This window comes from Oryctolagus cuniculus, chromosome 15 (assembly GCF_964237555.1).
Source record: "Oryctolagus cuniculus chromosome 15, mOryCun1.1, whole genome shotgun sequence".
NCBI classification, from domain to species: domain Eukaryota; kingdom Metazoa; phylum Chordata; class Mammalia; order Lagomorpha; family Leporidae; genus Oryctolagus; species Oryctolagus cuniculus.
The window spans coordinates 35,019,685-35,026,435 of record NC_091446.1 but is presented as its reverse complement, the minus strand read 5'-3'; positions in this window follow the sequence as shown (position 1 = coordinate 35,026,435).

Below are 6,751 nucleotides of genomic sequence, written 5' to 3'. Positions count from 1 at the left end.
ACTTCTTTCTTTCATTCACCTAGACTACTCCAGAATCCATAGTGATACCAGTTTTTATTGAATCTGCCGAGAAGTTTAAGATTCATGGATATTCTGAAAAAAGAAACCACATGTATAATACAATAGATGATTTCCTGAATGAAATTTCTATCAGAAGCTCTTCACTTATCACTGATGTTCAGGCAAATGGCTGAAATCAAAGAAGGTGAGCATACTCCTGATTTTTGTCACTTAGTTATTTTGATTCTACCTGCAGGACCTAAATATTTCTTTACTCAACTCCTGAAATTGTTAGAAGAAGCATCAAAGCTTACAGGGAGCATTTTGATATGTAATCATCTATTTTAAGATTGTGCATCCAAGAATAGATTTTATTTTAAAAAGAGTCTATCTGTTTACCCTTAGCATGCCACAGGGGGAGCATAATGAATACTTACCTTAGTTAGGGATTTGCTGATGTCCTTAGCATCTATCTGGAGAGTATTTCCAATGATGGGGAAAGGAGTGGGGCCAGGAGGGACCTTCCGCCTCCCGGAATTCTGCTTGCAGAGTGAAAGGAGAAGTAAACAGCAGAGCCCCAACACCAGGGCCACAACTGGATCCATTCTCTTCTTCCTGGGATCCTGTGAGCTGGAAAACACAGGCTTTTATACCACTGTTGCTAATATGCTTCTCTGATGGGTCAAGCAACGATGCACTTTATCCTCTCTTCTGAGTGGACTTTGCCTCCATGACAGAGATGAAAACAACATATTATTTAGTCCCATCAATTTGTTTCCTGTGCCCACTCGGGAAATTGTAATTTCATTATATTAGGTTGTGCAAATGTATTGGTAATTGAAAAAAAACAAACAAACAAGGGTTTCAATGTGCAGTCATGATACAGAATTAATTATCATACAACAAAATCATGCCAAATTCTATGTCTGTGTTATAATGACCAGTGGAGAATTTATGACTAAAGAAATCACAGTATGCTAGGACTTGCATATCAATGTATTATATATGCATATACAATATATATGTTAATGTGTCTTATAGCTATGTCAAAAATTAAACACTTAGTACTCAATGATGGCAGCTCTTCAAATATTTAAATACTCTACTAATATTATAGATAACTAAACATGAGAAAGTAACCATAAACCATACATATTGAACAAAAGCAATTACCAAGTCACTAGGTAAATCAAGTGGCATGATTTCCATGATTAAATTTTAAAAGGAAAACTCGAGAAAGCAGAGAATATTAATTTTTGTTTTTCAAATGAATAAAGACTCATAGACAACAGAGGACTTGGCCAGGGTCAAAGAGCTCACAAATCACAGAAGAGAATTTGAGATTTTGTGTTCAATTTGGTCTGGATAGTTGCTTTAAATACATTTTAATATAACTTTTAAAACTTTATTTTTCTTTATTGGAAGGCAGAAAGAGAGATAGAGAGAAAAAGAGAAAGAGTAAACAGACTTAGAGTATCATTTCCTGTATCTTTGTTTACTCCCCCAAATTCCAGTGACAGCAAAGGCTGAGACAGGTCAAATCAGAAACCCAGAAGCCAATCCAGGTTTACCCCATGGGTGCAAGGGCCCCAGGAGCTGAGAAATCATATGCTGACCACAGGTATAGCAGGTATAGCACTAGCATAAACCAGCTCAAACAGTGAAGCCAGGAATCAAACCTAAGTTTCTGACATTGAATGCCTGTGTCAAAAGCAGCAGCTGCACTACTATGCCACAGTGTCTATTCCGGGGGATTTCTATGAGTTCTGACGCCCATCTTGTGTACTGTGTCCTACACAAAGGCAGCCTCCAGAACAACTTCAACAAATAAATGAAACGTAAACTAATATTTACTCTCAATAAACAACAAACTATGTTCATAATGAAACGGACCTTACACTCAATAGGAGCTCCTTTAATTGACTCCAAGGATAAAAATCACATGTGCTCACACGAATAGAAAAAGACAGGATTCTTCACTTTAAATCACTGTTGAGGAAAGCTTGGTTGGTGCCAACAAGAGAAGAGACAATCTCAGAGAATTTGCTGGAAACTAAAACTACCCTCACCTCAAGTTCAACTCTAGCCAAGAATGATTCTGTTGGTTTGGGCCTGTCATGGTCTGAAATGAAAAGTGAAATAATGCAGCAATTCAGGGAAATACTAGAAAGAATGCTCTTGCAGATGTAATAGAGGAGAAGAGGAAGGGAAATCATTCAGTGGACCCACAGCTCAAAGAACCACAACTTGTTGACCTGAGCAGGAGGTGACACTGTGTTCATGAGAATCTAAACCTCACTGAAAGATAAACGTTACTAGATCACCAACGACTATGCTTATACAAAGGCATGTTTTTACAGTATTATCAGATGTTTCTGTAAATTGGCTAGTGCTATTATTTCTAAAATTATTCGCAAAAATAAAGTTTTGTCTTGAAACACCTTAGAGAATGTTTTGCTGGTCATGAATAGAGAGATTCTGACAATTAACAAAGAGTTTCACACCCTACACATTATTTGGATTCTGTTAACTTTGCCTAAAAAAGGTAAAATGATTCCATTTGAGGGATGAGAAACTTGGCCTGGAGATTCAGTCCCAAGATCAAAGACACACAAACTGCTGATGTTCGACTTCTGAACTGATTCCATGTGTTCCATGTGTTGTTCTCTTCTTTGAAAAAGGCATTCAGTTCAACTGGGTTCACCAACATTTTCAGAGTGTGCTTTGATTCACTATTGTGTGATTCACTCTAACCTGTGACTTTCAAAATTAACATGAATTTAGTGAATGATTAGCACAATAATTGATCAAAATCGGGTTCAATACAGTTTAGAACTTGAACAGTTCCACTTATGATTCATGCAACATTCAGGAGAAAGAGAAGAAATTTTCTGCCTAATTCACATAGTTCTAAACTCTTAACAGAACCACACCAATTATTTTGTGTTCTCTGAGCTCTGTCACTCTCTGTACAGCAAACACATTACTCCTTGAAGATAAGTGACCCTGCTCTGTTTCTCCTCCTTTCCCATGAGTTGACGTCTTGCCTGGACTGTTTATATGCACATACTGTTTATAAAAATCATGGATAATCTTTTTTGAAAAGTAGAGAGATGTACTGGGAAAGAAAGATGAGAAAGAGCAACCTCCCATCTGCGGGATACTCCTCTAATGTCCATAGTATCTGTTGATGTGTTAGACTAAAACTGATAGCCAAGAACTCGACACAAGTTAACCACATAGGTAGCATGGCCCCAAGAACATGAGTCAAGCCTGCTTCCTCTCAGTGTGTGCATTCTCAGGACGATGGAATGGAGAGCAGCACTGAGACTGAAACTCAGGCCCTGCTAGGGAATGCAGGAGTCCCAAATGGCACATTAAGTGCTACACCAAACACTAGTCCCACGATCATATAAAATCGAAAGATAAAATGATCTCTGAGATCAACTATTCCAAATTTATTTATTTATTTATTTATTTATTTATTTATTTTTATTTTTTTAGTGTTTTTTTCTTTCAAACTTTTATTTAAGGAATATTTACTTTTGACAGGCAGACTGGACAGTGTGAGAGAGAGAGACAGAGAGAAAGGTTTTCGTTTTTGCCGTGGGTTCACCCTCCAATGGCCGCCGCGGCTGGCGCGCTGCTGCCGGCGCATCGCGCTGATCCGAAGGCAGGAGCCAGGTGCTTCTCCTGGTCTCCCATGGGGTGCAGGGCCCAAGCACTTGGGCCATCCTCCTCTGCAATCCCGGGCCATAGCAGAGAGCTGGCCTGGAAGAGGGGCAACCGGGACAGAATCTGGCGCCCTGACTGGGACTAGAACCTGGGGTGCCGGCGCCGCTAGGCGGAGGATTAGCCTGTTGAGCCACGGCACCAGCCCCAAATTTATTTTGATGTTCAGAAATGAGCAATTCTTACCTCAGTGATATATAGTGTCATCAGTACATTAGTAAAAGTGATTGTCTTAGAATCCCAGTGTTCCAGACTGGTGCTGTGGCATAATGCGTAAAGCCACCACCTGCAGTTCAGCATCGTTATTGGCTCCAAATCAAGTCCCAGATGCTCCATTCTGTGAGTCTGCTGTGTGGATTGCTTCCCATGTTGGAATATTCACTCCTTTTTAATTCCATTTGTATTACCAAAAACTTAATCCAATCTATATGATCAGTTTAACAAAATTAATCCTATCAAATACTGACTTTAACACTTAAAATGCTTTTTTTACCACTGAGTTTAAAGGGATTTGGTATCCCCTGGTAAGTTTGTAAACTGTACCGTTAGATGTAAATTTTTGCAAATATATGCAGAACTATACAATTTTACAGTTGCAAACTATGCATTTCACAGGTACAACAGTTAATATTCCCACAATGCTGACCCACCCACCCATACTCCCACCCTTCTTCCTCCTCTTTTTTTTTAAAAAAAAAAAAACAAAAAACTTTTATTTAGCAAATCTAAATTTCTTAAGTACAGTTTATGGATTACAATGGCTTTCCCCCCCCATAACTACCCTCCCACCTGCAAACCTCCCATCTCTCGCTCCCTCTCCCATTCCATTTACATCAAGATTCATTTTCAATTCTCTTTATATACAGATCAATTTAGTATATATTAATATTTTATCAGTTTGCACCCACACAGAGCATTAAGTGTAAAATATTGTTTAAGTACTAGTTATAGTGTTAATTCACATTGAACAACACATTAAGGCCAGAGATCCTACATGAGGAGTACGTAAACAGTGACTCCTGTTGTTGACTTAACAATTTGACACTCTTGTTTATGGTGTCAGTAATCTCCCTAGGCTCTCCTCCTCTTTTTCTAATTCAAACTCTTGATTTTACTAATATCATTTTCAATTTACACTATACAAATATGATTAACTCTATGTTGAATAAAGTGTTCAACAAAATACTATGAAGGAAAACAAAAAACTGCTCCTCAACCGTCAAGACAAGGACTGTTCAAAGTCATTGATTCCCAGCACTTATTTTAATATAAGGAATACTAATTTCCTGCATTTCATACATACAAATTTATGAACATGGTGATTCCTCCACACTACCATCCTTGACCACACAATTCATATTTTAATATCATAACCTCCTGAATTCCTCACTTCCAGGTTTCCTAGTACCCTGGCCAGTGATCAGCACTGCCTCCTTGCAGTCCACCTTCTACCCTGGCTACATTTTGCTCAGGAGACTTGCCCCACAGCACCCAAGAACCTGAGGCCGCTGCTCCAGTTCACTCACTTCCACCTCCAATAGACTCAGGGCCAACCACAGGGAATTCTATGTGACTGGAGCCAAACAGTACACTGGAGTGTGTCTGGTCAAGGTTTCTAAAAATTTTTCACCTCAATGGACTCAAGTACCTGAAAGAGATGAAGCTGAGAAACTGTGGATTGCCAAGAATCAAGGAAGAACTGTGGCGTCCTTTACTTTGGATGAAGATCTTTCAAATATTCATGATTCTTGTGGGAAACCCCCTTCAGTCAGTGCACCTCAAAATCATCCATCTGCCTTCCAAACTGCTGGATGGTAAACAGTGTTTACCGAGAGCTCACTGGAGAGGTTGTCTCTGGAAGGAGCTGGAATAAAGCGCTGAGTGCCAACATGCTGATAATGAGAATTACATGAGATTAAAGAGATGGCAAGCAGAGGAATCTCCCAAAGCAGTAAGAGCATCCCAACAACTGGGTTGTTCTTTTACTTTGGAATGTCTAACTGTGCACTCGGCTCTGTGCCCTTCCCTGGGTGGTCAACATTCTCTACATCTCTTGTTTCCACATTTCCTGCATTCTGTTCCCCCAAGGGAGCTTCTAGGTCTTTGAATTTGAGCCACTGTCCTGCAGACAAGTGGTCTGATTCTGCACACTAGTCCCTCAGCTCGCTGTGGAAATCCTGAGCTTTTCATCAGTTGCCCTTAGTAGTTTCTATTGTGTTTTGACTTCTGTGTTTTGCTGGAACTGGTTTCATATCCAGAGCCCTGATCTTTCTTGCAGAAGTTGAAACAAATTGTTGTTTTCTGAATAGTGAGAATTTTTCCCAGGATTTTTTGCTACCTTGCATATAACCCGATGTATCAGGGGTGTGGACCTGTCCATGTAAGCAGACACTTCCGAATATTCATTTTCTTGCAAACTTGAAGAAAACTGATTGTGGGTTTCAATTATGTTGCAGCTAATGTTGATATGCTAATGCCAGGTTTTTGTCTTGCTGTGATGACCACTCTAAAAAAATGCTGCCTTAATGCAGAGAGAGGTGAATACTTGAATCATGACAGCACCCTCCATTTCAACCATGGACATGGTTGAAGCAGTGAGAAATGCTCCCTTATCACCAGTGAATCTGCATTGAATGTCTTCAGCATTTGCTGCCCTTCCCACAAGTGCAGATCCTCAACAGGATGAAGTCCATGCATCATGTCCCAGTCTGGTGCAGAGACCCATGTGACACAATGGCTAGTTGCATCACACCACACCATGGAGGTTACTGAGCTGAGCCCCACCTATAAACAAACCTGCACCAACCATGAGGGCTGATGATTCATCATGGATTGAATTGGAGGAAACTAAATAAAATGATTAAACATTATAGGAGTTAACAGTAAGTGGTTAGCAACTCTGCTTTCCTGTCAGATTGGCCTGCAACCACTTCCTCATCCTGTTGAAAGCTGAGTGAACTTGAATGAATAATTTAATAGAAAGCATCATCTTAGGGTATGCTGCTAAATGGATATATTG